Below are 15155 nucleotides of genomic sequence, written 5' to 3'. Positions count from 1 at the left end.
TCGTGACTGGTACATTTAGCCATCGCGAGAGCGTTACAAATCTCATAGAAAGTTTGAAGTTGGATACACTTGCAGATAGACGACGCGGGCTGCTCACTAAATTCCGAAATCCGATCTTCACCGAGGATGTAGAGCATATATTATTACCACCAACTTTCAAATCGGCAATAATCACCATTCAATGATAAGGGAAATTAGAGCTCGTACTGAGGCGTTCAGACAGTCGTTTTTCCCTCGCGCTATCCGCGAGTGGAACAGAAGGGGGGGGGGGGGGATATGACTTTGGCGCGAATTGTGCCCACCGCCACACACCGCTTGGTTGCTAGCGGAGTATATATGTAGATGTATAGACATCGAACAAACCTACCTGTAGACTGACCCATCCATTGTGCTGGCATGGCTCACGGCTCCACCCACACACAGAAAGATGTTCGTCAGGAACCGTACTTCCGAGATACAGGACACCACAGCAGATGCATTTTGGATCCATGTATCTATAATGGAAAACCCAGCTGATCTGAGTTCGCGAGGAGTGTCTCATGGAGACCTACAAGAAAACAGCCTGTGATAAGAAGGGCGTGTCTGGCTTAAGGAAGGCGTCACTTTATGGCCTGTATTAGATACCTCTAGACGTTGTACATCTCAAAAGTTGACAGAAGAAGGAACTAAGGTTTTCTGTCATATCAGCAGAGTAGTCCAAGATGATCTCATCTGTCGGTTCTCGATGTTGTGACCGTTACAGCAGATAATGTGATGATGTATCAGCTTTAATAATAACTACAAAATTGCAAGAGAAACAAGAGTAACTCCTGACTTGTCTCGCAACGAACTGCGGGCTGCCTTGCTAAGATACACTAAGCCACATATGCAACATAAATCTTCCAGATGGAGACGGAAAAGCTATTAGGCAAGAATAGCAAGCTCCAATCATTACCTCCTATTCTCACTGACACGAGATTACTACGGGTTCGCGACATGCTACGAAATGCTGATCTGTAATATGAGAAGAAGCATCAACTCATATAGCCACCTCACCATCATCTCACAATACTAACAGTGGAAAGTGAAGACCGTCGCTTTTCCTGCACTGGGTATCAATTGTTTCTCACATCTCTCAGGAAGCAGTGTTGGATACCTAATGGACAAAATGCATTTCGGCATGTTCTGTATCAGTGCTTGACTTGGCGGTGATTAAAGGCAAAGCCTGCACGTTAGCTCATGAGAGACTTGGCACACCCAAGTATAAAGGGTGGTCCATTGATCGTGACCGGGCCAAATATCTCACGAAATAAGCGTCAAACGAAAAAACTACAAAGAACAAAACTTGTCTAGCTTGAAGGAGGAAACCAGATGGCGCTATGATTCGCCCGCTAGATGGTGCTGCCATAGGTCAAACGGATATCAACTGCGTTTTTTAAAATAGGAACCCCAATTTTTTATTACGTATTCGTGTAGAACGTAAAGAAATATGAATGTTTTAGTTGGACCACTTTTCGCGTTTTGTAATAGATGGTGCTGTAATAGTCATAAACATATGGCTCACAGTTTTACACGAACAGTTGGTAACAGGTAGGTCTTTTTAAATTAAAATACAGAACGCCGGTACGTCTGAACATTTTATTTCGGTTGTTACAATGTGATACATGCACCTTTGTGAACTTATCATTTCTGAGAACTCATGTTGTTACAGCGTGATTACCTGTAAATACCGCATTAATGCAGTAAGTGCTCAAAATTATGTCCGTCAACCTCAATGCATTTGGCAATACGTGTAACGACATTCCTCTCAACAGCGAGTAGTTCGCCTTCCGTAACGTTCGCACATGCATTGACAATGCGCTGACGCATGTTGTCTGGCGTTGTCGGAGGATCACGATAGCAAATATGCTTCAACTTTCCCCACAGAAAGAAATCCGAGGACGTCAGATCCGGTGAACGTATGGGTCATTGTGTGGTGCTTCGACGACCAATCCACCTGTCATGAAATATGCTATTCAATACCGCTTCAGCCGCACGCGAGCTACGTACCGGACATCCATCATGTTGGAAGTACATCGCCATTCTGTCATGCAGTGAAACATCTTGTAGTAACATCGGTAGAACATTATGTAGGAAATCAGCATACATTGCACCATTTAGATTGCCATCGATAAAATGGGGGCCAATTATCAAATGGTTCTGAGCACTATGGGACTTAACATCTGTGGTCATCAGTCCCCTTGAACTTAGAACTACTTAAACCTAACTAACCTAAGGATATCACACACATCCATGCCCGAGGCGGGATTCGAACCCGCGACCGTAGCAGTCGCGCGGTTCCGGTCTGCGCGCCTAGAACCGCTAGACCACCGCGGCCGGCGGCCAATTATCCTTCCTCCCATAATGCCGCACTATGCATTAACCCGCCAAGGTCGCTGATGTTCCACTTGTCGCAGTCATCGTGGATCTTCCGTTGCCCATTAGTGCATGTTATGCAGGTTTACGTTACCGCTGTTGGTGAATGACGCTTCGTCGCTAAATAGAACGCGTGCAAAAAATCTATCATCGTCCCGTAATTACTCTTGTGCCCAGTGGCAGAACTGTACACGACGTTCAAAGTCGTCGCCATGCAATTCCTGGTGCATAGAAATATGGTACAGGTTCAATCGATGTTGATGTAGCATTCTCAACACCGACGTTTTTGAGATTCCCGATTCTCGCGCAATTTGTCTGCTACTGATGTGCGAATTAGCCGCGACAGCAGTTAAAACGTCTACTTGGGCATCATCATTTGATGCAGGTCATAGTTGACGTTTCACATCTGGCTGAACACTTACTGTTTCCTTAAATAACGTAACTATCCGGCGAACGGTCCGGACACTTGGACGATGTCGTCCAGGATACCGAGCAGCATAAATAGCACACGCCCGTTGGGCATTTTGATCACAATAGCCATACATCAACACGATGTCGACCTTTTCCGCAATTGGTAGATGGTCCATTTTAAGACGGGTAATGTATCACGAATAAAATACCGTCCGCACTGGCGGAATGTGATACCACGTATTTATAAACAAAGCGAAAAAAATGGTCCAACTAAAACATTCATATTTCTTTACGTACTACACGAATATGTAATAAAAAATGGGGGTTCCTATTTAAGAAAACGCAGTTGATATCCGTTTGACCTATGGCAGCGCCTCTAGGGTCCAACCATAGCGCGTTTCCCCCTTCAAGCTACACGAGTTTCGTTCTTTGTAGTTTTTTCATTTGATGCTTATTTCGTGAGATATTTGGCCCGATCACTATCAATGGACCACCCTGTAGAATCTGTGAGGCCTATCTTCAATTGCGGGGTTGATTACACAGGACTGTTCTATGTGAAAATTGGCTTGCGCCGATCTAAATTAAAGGAAAAGTGCTACGTTTGCTACGTTACCCTGTTTTTGTGCTTGGTGACACGAACAATGGAGCTGGATGTAGTTGCCAACATGACTACTGAAGGATTCATGTCAGCCCTTAGAAGATTTGTGTCACGATGGGTTAGGTGCAAAATCTTGTACAGCAACAATGGGGCAAACTTTGTCGGAGCTAATCAGGAACTCCGTAAGTTACAAGCAGCTATGAGCATCAGACGAGAGTGAAAAACTTCATACATCAACAAGGCACTAATTGGAACTTCCTTCCTCTACTATCACCACATTTTGGAGGAATATGGGAAGCATGAGTGAAGTCCTTCAAGTACCATTCGCGGAGAACGATGGGAAACTTATGTCCAACATTTGAAGAGTTGACAACCCTGACTTGTCAGCTGAGGCTTGCTTGAACTCTCGCCCTCTCACACCACTATTTTGCGATCCTTCTGCCCCCCAAAGTGTTCATCCCAGGTTATTTCCTGATTGGAACCGCTATCACAAGTATCCCTCAGCCAGATCAAAGTACAGCCATACTGAGCTCGCTCACAAGGTGAGATCCACTGCAGAAAGGCTTCCAGATATTTTTGCGGCGCTGGTCATCTGACTACATACATCATCTGGAGCTGCTGGCTAAGTGGACGGCCCCAAGTCAGAATTTAGATCCTGGCACATTGGTCATACTATGGAAAGCTAACTCGCCCACCTTATGCTGAAAGCTGGACATCATTGAAGGAGTACAACCTGGGCTTGAGTGGCGCGTGGCCACTATTTGTACATCACAAGGGTTTTTTAGGAGACCAGTTGACAAGCTATGTCTTTTACTGAGTGAAGTGATACAGAAGTGAACAGTGTATTTGCGTTTTTTTCTTTTCTTGTAAGATTCTTTTCTGTTATTCTGTGCTTACTTTGCAGCAGACTCAGTGAATTTCATCATTTTTTTTTAATATTTCAGTGTATTTTTTGTTTATGTCATAGTTTCCCAGGAGCCAGTTACAAACTGTAGTAACAGGAAAACTGGTTGAAAAGACTCAATGAGAAGTGTATTTCCAAACGTTCTCCTTTACACTTTAGCAGGACTTGTATCGTTTTGGAAACTAATTAATATTTCTTTGTAGGGCGGTATGTTCGGCCGCTACACTCGACCGAGTCACTGGAGTGCTGGCCTCCCTCCAATTATTCTGTAAGTAGGCTGTTTAGGTTTTTATGTTGGCAACGCCACGTAGCGCTCTGTATGAAAAGCACTGACTGTGCTGTGTGCAGTCTGTGGCTGGTTGGCATTGTTGGAATATTCGCTATTATAGTGTTGGGCAGTTGGATGTGAACAGCGCGTAGCGTTGCGCAGTTGGATTGAGCCGCCAGCAATGGTGGATGTGGGGAGAGAGATGGCGGAGTTTTGAGAGCGGATGATCTGGACGTGTGTCCAGAGACTGGATGTCATGAACTTATATATATATATATATATATATATATATATATATATATATAAAGTTCATGACATCCAGTCTTTGGAACATTATTAAGGTAAATACATTGTTTGTTCTCTATCAAAATCTTTCATTTGCTAACTATGCCTATCAGTAGTTAGTGCCTTCAGTAGTTACAACCTTTTATTTAGCTGGCAGTATTGGCGCTCGCTGTATTGCAGTAGTTCGAGTAATGAAGATTTTTGTGAGGTAAGTGATTCATGAAAGATATAGGTTATTGTTAGTCAGGGCCATTCTTTTGTAGGGATTATTGAAAGTCAGATTGCGTTGCGCTAAAAATATTGTGTGTCAGTTTAGTGTTGATCAGAATAAGTAAAGAGCGAAATGTCTGAGTACGTTCAGTTCTCCTCAGCTGTTTGAAAATCAAATAACGTAAGGGGTTTGTCAGCACAGTAATTCATAAATTTTTCTAAGGGGAGGTTGCAGTTTGTACATGAGGCATAACGGCTAGGACGCAACCCCTCCAAGGGCGGCTAACGGGAAACTCGCCGTGGAGGGACAGAGAACAGTTGTGAAAGCACTATCGGTAGGGGCGGCTGTTGTAGGTGAGGGCCCGTGAGCCTCCTACACTAAAGAGCGAATATGCATATTTTCTTTTGTGTGTGTCAATTGTCAATAAATAAGTGCTTCTCTACATATGTTGTCATTCACTGCAATCCAAATGGATCTGAACCATTATACAATTCTTTAAATTCCTGGTCTCCGGTAAAATTGACGATTCAAATTTCTATCTGCAAATGCAAACAATGAGAAAATTGTAAATTTGTAACTATATCACACAAAAAAATTTTCTTTTGTCGTTTGTTATACAACCACAAACTTGAAATTAAAACATTCCCAAAAGTCTTGGAATCCCTAGGACTGATACATTGTCAGTATCAATATCGAAAACGGGCAAAAATTGTCGAGATCCTTGATTCTCAGAATGGATGAACTGTGTACGTGCATAACTAAGTTTGAATGGAATCCTCAGTATGTGAGTCCTACTCGCATCTGGCCAATTTCTTTTCCAACTGTCTCGTTTTCATTTGACTGCCCCTTACATAATTTTACTGCCAGTGGATCCAAACATGTAAATATAGGTATACTGTACAAACAAACAGTGACTGCCATGTAATAATGGAAATTGAAAATGTTAAATATGATGTTAAAATGTGATTTTAAGTCGCAATGGAGTATATCAGTCCCAAGATAATGATTCATCTCATACTCATATATATATGTTCTTTGGTGTGAAGCTGTCCATCGTAGATATCTGTGGAGATGCAGCACTTGAGGTAACGTCTGGAGACTCTTCTATTTATTTGCGTCGTTCAGGCGTTATGAATCTACATGATCTGTCTGATACCTTATGAATTACAACAGACAGACCAAATTACTGGCAGCTGTATGCCAATGCTGTATTCAATGACGTCGTAAGCAATCTGTATGATCATAGTGTTCGTGTGAATAATTTAAAACAATGCATAATTTCGTGTTCCCACACACTGTCAAAGTCAGCTTCTGTCACACCAGGAAATATTAAATCAAGCAGGGTATACAGAAACAATATATACGTTTTTGTTGCTCCCAGTCTGAACTTAAAACATATAAGAAACGATTCTTTGGGAGATATTGCTGTGCAAATGCTGTAAAGATAGAAGAAAGAAAGAGAATAATATGTTTGACGATTGTGAATAATGGTGTATGAAAATATATATAATAGAATAATATATTCTTACAAAATTGTTTTTTCTCCCTACCCCACCCTGCCACTGAACGTGATTTAAGAGTTTATAAGGGCGTGCAATCACAGTAGTTCAATGAGTAAGGTGTTTGTTTCTCAGACAGAAACAGAGCCATTAGCATCCTCCCACCAATTTGTTAAACTACAGCGACAATGCATTTTTAAATAAAAATGACATAAATACGACAAATTATTTTATTTCTTCTCTTTTACAACCCTCACAGTGCAGTTTAATAGGAAAATGTCCAGCAGTTTGACAATGTTATAATTATTACGCTTTGTACGGACAAAGTTCGTATTTAGAAATAAGCACATCACTCTGAAACACTAGAGGTAACCAGTGAAAGCTTTGTGAAATATCGCTTAACAGTGGTATTAGTTGTTTAGGGAACAAGTAATAGTCAGTTGAATTCAGGCTATCACATCTTTCTGTAAGTTTCTTATAAATTTCTAAAATCAGCTTATGCACTTTTTTAGATTTAAGCCAGTCAAACACGTGGTATGCCTTAACATTCTATCGCTCTTTTCGTTGAATCCATAGCCTTCCAGCTGCAGCACTGAAACATATGCAGAAATAATTAGTTTCACGAATATAGGACATCTGGGCTTAATAGATTTCGTCAACATACCAATATCATGCAGTCATCATTCTCCTTTAACAGTGAGTTTAATGGATGTGTTCAATGTACAGGCAGCTGCAACAGTATTCAGAACCTGCAGAATATGTCCACTGAATTCATTTTAATTAAAAACTAGTACTATCACACTGCATTTATCAGTATGGCATCAAGTATCATAACCTTGTTCATTTTCAACAGTACATGTGATGACATGAGTGAGAGGAACGAATTGACCCCAGACATTTTTTTTCTTTTATACCAAAAAAGGTGACATTTAACTATGTACTTTTTCTTAAAAAAAAGTTGCATACACTGTGACAAGTGATACTTATTAACACAAAGTGAAAAAATCATTACCTCAGTCGAATAAGAACTCTCAAAGGATGAACATATCAAAACACCTAACAGTGGTAGTGTCACTTTCATCCACAATGCATTCATCATGTACACATTAGTGAGGATGAAGGTGATGGTGTTAGAGCATGTCTCATAAATACATATGCACCCCTTTTTTCTTTTCTTCTCCTTTGTGCTGGTGAGGTTAAGACTCATCACAACCACTCCCACCAGATGTAAAAATCAAGCTATTTAGTGCAGCATATAGTTCAAACAACAGTTAAAGTAAGCACATTACTGTGGGAATGATATCAAGCCATGAATTCAACCCTATGGAAGTTTTCAAAAATCCACATTACAGTGACATTATTCTTGGAGGAATGGATTCATCCATATGATACTTCAATGGAAGTATCTGCTATGTCCAATGCAACTGCTCAAGCTCCCTCAATCATATTAGGTGATTATATGGTCACTGCAGGGGACATTCCATGATCAGTTAAACATTTCAATGAGAGTGCACTCATCTGCAACAGCATACATTTAAAAATTTAAGATATGCCAGTTATGCAATCCATCATATTCTAGACAAACGACTAAGTTCAAACCATATACGCACAGATTCTGCGAGTAAATATGGACCAATTTACTGGAGTTATCTCGTAGAACATTGCCTCCCACAGAAGAAATTGACTTTCACCTTTATAAAAGATGTGTATCAATGGATAAAATCATCTGTTAATCTAGCATGCCAGATGTAGGCACAGAATTGTGTTCTTATTTAAGCATGTTCATATATCCTAATATATGTTGCAGTTTATAAAAATAAACAAAAGTCTGTAAGAGCTACATGCGTTTTTTATTTCTCTATAAAATCCCTTGCATGCTAACGCCTCATACAGTCATCACCATGGCCAAGTGGGCGAAACACACTCATCACAAGGACTCCACGGTAACTGACTAGTCCTGCAGTACTACTTAAGACCAAAAGAAGGAGAATGGAACCCTCCTTCCTCATAATATATAAGAGACAATTGTTGGCGCATCCAACTACAGCAAGACAAATTTTGTTATGTGACTGCAAACACATACAGATGATATCTGCTTTGAGAATGTGTATGTATTTCAGAAACATTATTTGAGCCCAGATACCAGCTTTTACAGGAGCTATTGCTCGGAATGAATGGTGTAGCGTACAACAACACTCAGCAAAAGCAATGATCCTGACACCTGACAATGTAAAAATGAACAGTATGTTTATGTATGGCGATGTTTCAGTGGAAAACCAGAATGAAATATACAAATATTTCTGTTCTGGCTATCATTTGGGAATTGTTGTCTTTTATTTGAGTCAGATGTATTCTACAATTCCGAATGAGTTCGTGAGAGATAATGTTGAGGTTATCGCCTCCAAACAGACAATATGAATTTAAAACACATTTATCAAGCACAAGTAGAAACCAACATGCCATCCAATGAATTCATAAGCAAATGCAGAGATTGCTAGAATTACACACACTACAGGTTTCTGGTTATTTATAAAAAAGAAAACTGAACGATGGACAGTATACTTGAACCTTCCATATAAATTCTGTCTCAGTCATCCTGCGTCCTCCTACAATCATTCAATGGTGACTTCTTTCCACATGCTGCAGCGCCATCAACAAATGGCCGCATATTGCTGCTCTTCTGCCAGATCATTTGTGTACATACAGAACAAGAGCAGTCCTATCACACTTCATCGGGACACTCCTGATGGTGCCCTTGTGTTTGAGCCACTCACATTTCTCAGAACCTGTTACGTATGATCGTACTATAGCTGCCAGTCTGCAGTGTGGAACTTTTTCAAACGCTTTCTGGAAATCTAGGAATAGAGAATTTGTTGTGGTGGACAAACTAACATGTCAGCAGAGTGGTGGGTTGTTAGATTTGCTTTTGGATGGGGCCGAGTAGATACTACAACACATAGAAAGTATTAGATCACTTTACTATAACTCCAAGATTAAATACTTAACTTTGAAACAATCCATTTCCACAAGAATGTCATGTGTATTTGTCACCGTTATGGTACACTAACTTATTACTTGATACAGAACACTGTAATAGTCTTTCTTCTATTCTCTCTTCTCAAAAATTTCAATTGGCTACAAACTTTGCTACATAGTTCTGTCTACTACAACTCTTGGACAGCTGGTTGTAGTGAGAGAATGTACTCCCAACGCCATTTCTTGCCGATAACTTTAAGGAAGACTTCATCTCACGGCTGAAATTGTGTCTGAGCCAGCGGAACAAACTGTTTCCGTAGCGACTGCAGAAGATGCAACAGGGTACAGTGAGAATGAAAGTACAATAATTCTGCTGGCGATTTCTATCACATGGCAAGGAGAGGGAGGAGGAAAGAAAAAAACCGGGTCATCAGAAAGTCAGTATAAATTTGAAAACTTAATAAACCACGGAATAATGTAGATAGAGAGGTAAAAATTGACGCACATGCTTGGAATGACATGGGGTTTTATTAGAACAAAAAAAAACAAAGTTCACAAAATGTCCGACAGATGGCGCTGGACAGCAAAACGTCAGTGACTGCGCATGACAATCGTGTATAAAAGGAGCTGTAATGAGAGAGAGAAACAGTTGCGCCAGCAGTCGCAGCATGTTGATGTTACCTGAAAAGGCGCTTTTAGTGAAGCTGTATTATCAGAATGGGGAATGTGCTAGATCAGCGTTACGATCCTATCGCCATAAGAAGGGGATTCGAACAGGTAAAGGTCCGTTGACAAATGCAGCTGTGCCGAGAATGATTTCGAAGTTCGAAGCCACGGGTTGTTTAGACGATAGACCCCGTAGTGGCCGACCGAGCACAAGGCGTAATGCTGCTGAGACAGTTCAGGAAGAAATGGAGACTGTAGTGGGTTCGTCTATGCACGGGGAAGTTAGCGCTCGTGCAGTCGCACGTCGCACCGCCATTCCATACACTACAGTTTGGTTGGCACTTAGGCGTACCCTCCGATGCTATCCGTACAAAATCCATCGGCATCATGAACTGTTACCTGGCGATTTAGTGAAGTGGAGGACATTTACGGTGTGGGCGTTTCAAAAGATGATGGAAGATGACGATTGCTTGAGTAACGTGTTGTGGACCGACGAAGCTCATTTCACGCTCCGAGGGTCTGTCAACGCTCACAACTGCAGAATTTGGGCTACCGAAAATCCTAGAACTGTCGTGGAAACTCCATTGCACGACGAGAAAGTCACGGTATGGGTTGGATTTACCACATCTACCGTTATCGGGCCTTTTTTCTTCGAGGAAATGCGTGATTCTGGTTTTGTAAGTGCTACCGTGACGGGTGAGAGGTACGCCCATATGTTCCAGAACCGCATCATCCCCAGCCTGGCTGATAAACACCTGCTGGAACGTACGATGTTTATGCAGTATGGCGCTCCACCCCATATTGCTAGGAGCGGAAAGATCCCTTGTGCGCGTCGTTTGGTGATGATCGCGTGCTCAGCCGCCACTTTCGTCATGCTTGGCCTCCCAGGTCCCCAGACCTCAGTCCGTGCGATTATTGGCTTTGGGGTTACCTGAAGTGGCAAGTGTATCGTGATCGACCGACATCTCTAGGGATGCTGAAAGACAACATCCGACGCCAATGCCTCACTATAACTCCGGACATGCTTTACAGTGCTGTTCACAACATTATTCCTCGACTACAGCTATTGTTGAGGAATGGTGGTGGACATATTGAGCATTTCCTGTAAAGAACATCATCTTTGCTTTGTCTTACTTTGTTATGCTAATTATTGCTGTTCTGATTAGATGAAGCGCGATCTGTCGGACATTTTTTGAACTTTTGTATTTTTTTGGTTCTAATAAAACCCCATGTTATTCCAAGCATGTGTGTCAATTTGTACCTCTCTATCTGCATTATTCCGTGATTTATTCAGTTTTCAAATTTATACTGACTTTTTGATCACCCGGTATTTAAGGTTTGTTCACACATGGAGTTTCTCCATCTGACTTTTGAATATTTCAAGGAACCATCCAGCTTGACCGTTAGAGTGAGGGTGAAAAGGTGCAGTAGTTGCACAGTGTGTGCTATTGACAGCACAAAACTGTTGAAAATAGGCTGACATGGATTCCAGTTCTTTGTCTGAGACAAGGACCTCAGAAAGACCTTCAGGATAAAAAAGGAGCCAAAACTGATACCAAATTAGCAGCAGTGGTGGACCTCATGGGGACAACAAAAGGAAATTTACTCTATTGGTCTAACACCAACAACCAGTGCTTATTACAGAATGGACTAGAAAAGTCTATATGGATGCATTTCCAGGGGTCCGGGTGGATGTGGCAACTCAAAACAGGGTTTTGGCGGAGCTGACTGATGTTCTGCACAAACATTTCAACAAGAGATCATTTGCTCAATCTGAGAGTTCATCCCCTGCCAAGCACAATGACATAAGGCAAGTTGATATGTGTGAACTACGCCCCAATGACCTTGAGGCAACAAAGACAAAACTTTCCACTGGAGGAAGTGAGGAATCACGATCTGTACATCGTCATTCCAACAGCAGAAGACTTGAACAAGTGGACAGCATGTGACAACATGAAAATAGCGACACGCCACTGGGTGGGAAATTTTTTCAAACCACATGGCCACCAATGACACATGTATTGCAAAACGACTGGGTCAGAAGCAGTTGCTACAGGAATACGCCGAAATTCAAGAGGAAATTTTTGAAGAAAGTGATTATCCTGAGTATAGGTTTGTTAACATGATTCCTCAGACGAATTAAATGCTGTGTCGGGACTGACTGGTAACCAAGACAATTAGTCAGCGATCGAATGTTGTGCAATGAATCTGTACAGTAATTCATACTGATAATTATACATCATTTTTTCGCTGTCCAAGGTAGGACTGACTTGGAAGGATTGAACAGGGCCATTAAAGGCTGATGATCAACAGTCAAATAGAACTTTTGACCACACAAATATTGGTGCAGCTTGGTAACAGAATCTGTAAGGGTGACTGCCTCTTTTTCAAGCTGACTGTAATTACACTGCGCTTTGGTAAGAGTTTTCGAGGCAAAAGCAATAGGCCAGTGGGGTGACCTAATTCCATAATCCCATAAGATGATGCATCCACAGCAGACAGGCTTAGCTGGAGCAAACAATCAGGCAATGACAACTTAATAATGCATCCTTCAAGTGCTTAAATGGGTTCTGACATTCTTTCGACCCACATAAAGGGAACACATTTCTGGTGCAGCCAGTTCAAAGGAGCAGTAATTTGCGCAGTGTTTGGAATCAATTTCATATAATAAGTAAGCTTCCCCATGACTACACGGAGCTCTTTCATTCTACGAGGTGACAGCAGTTCTTTAAATGTAAGTGCAAAGTAGCGGAATTAATAGCCTGTGCGTTTATAACGTATCCTAAATATTCAAGTTCTTTATGGAAGACGGAGCACATTTCCTTGTTTTTCTATAAGCCAGTCACAGAAAGAGCATGAAACAAGCAGTCTAAATTTGCTGAATGTTCAGCAGGTGTGTGATCTGTAACGACAATATCGTCAAAAATGGTTCAAATGGCTCTCAGCACTATGGGACTTAACATCTGAGGTCATCAGTCCCCTAGAACTTAGAACTACTTAAACCTAACTAACCTAAGGACATCACACACATCCATGCCCGAGGCAGGATTCGAACCTCCGACCGTAGCAGTCCCGAGGTTCCGGACTGCAGCGCCTAGAACCGCACGGCCACCGCGGCCGGCTTCTCCATTAACACCTCCGATCGTGGGAAAGGAAATGAATCTACAACAGTTTGTGGGTTTATTGTGGCTTTAAAATCGGCATACAAACGTAAATCTCTAAATGGCTTTTTGCGAATGACCAAGGGTGATGTCCACTGATTCACGTAAATGGCTTGTAATGCCCCATTGTCTTCCCATCATTGTAGTTCCTGAGCAGCTTGTTCATTCATTCCATGGGAGATAGGCACAGCACGGAAAAATTGTGGCTATGGATGTCTTTAACAGTAATGCGTGCTTCAAAATCTTCAGCCCTTTCTAAGCCTAGTTCAAACAGTTCAAATGGTTCAAATGGCTCTGAGCACTACGGGACTTAACATCTGAGGTCATCAGTCCCCTAGAACTTAGAACTACTTAAACCTAACTAACCTGAGAACACCACACATATCCATGCCCGAGGCAGGATTCGAACCTGCGACCGTAGCGGTCGCGCGGTTCCAGACTGTAGCGCCTAGAACCGCTCGGCCACACCGGCCGGCAGTCCAAACAGTTCTCATTAGTTTCGAGACACTGAGACACTGATTTGTGGTACATTGACTTGTACGCACAGGTTAAACAAATCAAACGTATCCATACCAAAAATGTTTGCACTGTTCCTAGCTAGAACTGAGTACGTGAAATGAAACACATTTGGTACGTTTCAAAAAGCTGCTGGCAAACTTCACACCCCAAATACTGATATTTCGTGTCTGTTATATGGAGAAAAAACAGAAGTAGGCTTCTGCAGCTATGGGCGACCGATCCTGTCATATGTGTTTTTATTGGTAAGGGAAACATATGCTCCTGTGTCTAACTGAAACTTAATTACCTTCTGAGCCAGTCTTAATTGGACAAAAAGTTTGCTCTTCTGTTTGTGTACGAGAGCAGAAGATTTCCATGAGGCAGGAATGTGTGTCTCAGCTTGTGCCAGCTCTAATGGCAATGCTGACACAACATTCACTTCCCGAAAGGATCGCTGAAGCTGTGCGCCAACTCAGCATGTGCCCTCACAGCCATGTAGACAAACCGTTTGGATACGATTTTGCCTTTCACACTGGAAATATTTTACATCACGACAAAGACAAGCTTTCCTGTCATGATTTGAAAAATGGTGAGGACAACGCGACCCCATTCTATTCTGAAGAGCACCTCACGTACCACAAGACTGAAAGTTTTTACCTTTACATTCGCTGTTAATCTGAGCCCCGTTTTTCTTCACTTAAACATTAACATGAACTTTAGGATGTGTCTCTTGTGCCTTTTAACAAGAGAAATAGACAAAGCCTCAAAATCGATTTCACTTGTGTCCACATGATCACAATACTTTGAGAATCGACAATACACAAAACTGGAATGAGATTTTCACTCTGCAGCGGAGTGTGCGCTGATATGAAACTTCCTCGTGGAAATCTAAAGCTGTGAGGACCGGGCGTCAGTCGTGCTTCGGTAGCTCAGATGGTAGAGCACTTGCCCTCGAAAGGCAAAGGTCCCGAGTTCGACTCTCGGTCGGGCACACAGTTTTAATCTACCAGGAAGTTTCATGTCAGCGCACACTCCGCTGCAGAGTGAAAATCTCATTCTGGAAACATCCCTCAGGCTGTGGCTAAGCCATGTCTCCGCAGTATCCTTTCTTTCAGGAGTGCTAGTTCTGCAAGTTTCGCAGGAGAGCTTCTGTAAAGTTTGGAAGGTAGGAGACGAGATACTGGCAGAAGTAAAGCTGTGAGGACCGGGCGTGAGTCGTGCTTCGGTAGCTCAGATTGCCCGCGAAAGGCAAAGGTCCCGAGTTCGAGTCTCGGTCGGGCACAC

General features: G+C 42.1%; 1 non-coding gene across 1 annotated transcript; it reads left to right on the top strand.

Moving 5' to 3' along the window:
* Positions 1-14788: 14788 nt before the first annotated feature.
* On the top strand, positions 14789-14863 carry Trnas-cga. Its single transcript has one exon. It is a non-coding gene; the product is annotated as a tRNA-Ser (tRNA).
* Positions 14864-15155: the final 292 nt, after the last annotated feature.

The sequence above is a fragment of the Schistocerca piceifrons genome, chromosome 2 (genome assembly GCF_021461385.2).
Source record: "Schistocerca piceifrons isolate TAMUIC-IGC-003096 chromosome 2, iqSchPice1.1, whole genome shotgun sequence".
Lineage (NCBI taxonomy): Eukaryota > Metazoa > Arthropoda > Insecta > Orthoptera > Acrididae > Schistocerca > Schistocerca piceifrons.
This window is presented reverse-complemented; position numbering and strand designations above follow the sequence as displayed.